Raw genomic sequence first — 529 nt, forward strand, 5'->3', positions numbered from 1 at the left:
TCTATCCATCTATATATCCATCTCTCCATTAATCTAGCCATCTATGTATCTACCTATCTCTCTATCGACCTCAAAGCAATGAAAGGGGACACAGAATCCTGACCCTTAACGTCATTCTTACACGCTCATGCATATGCAGGAAACAAAATGGCTCGGGCTACAGAAGAAAAAACGTAAGCTCTTTGGCTTTGGTTTGTTTCTACAATAATCTGTCATTTTTTTCTTCTTCTGGGAGACTTCATTCATATTCAGATTCTGGAGCCTGTCTGTCCGGAGACAGACTCTCTAGACTTATGTGCAGGACGGCTCGAAGAAGAAACAATCACTTATGTTGTCGAGACCGTGGAGTGAATAGTACAGGATAGATGGCAGGGACTTTTTGTAGACCGAAGCGTACCTCTCCCTACTCTCCGTTCTTCGTGCTTTTCTTCGCCTCCCCCTCATTGTCACATTCGCCCCGTCCCTTCATTTCTGCTCGCCTTTCTTGTTCTCTCTCTTTTTCAGAGCCCATACAAAGCTACGAGCTTCT

The sequence above is a fragment of the Cystoisospora suis genome (genome assembly GCF_002600585.1).
Source record: "Cystoisospora suis strain Wien I chromosome Unknown contig_1247, whole genome shotgun sequence".
NCBI classification, from domain to species: Eukaryota; Apicomplexa; class Conoidasida; order Eucoccidiorida; family Sarcocystidae; genus Cystoisospora; species Cystoisospora suis.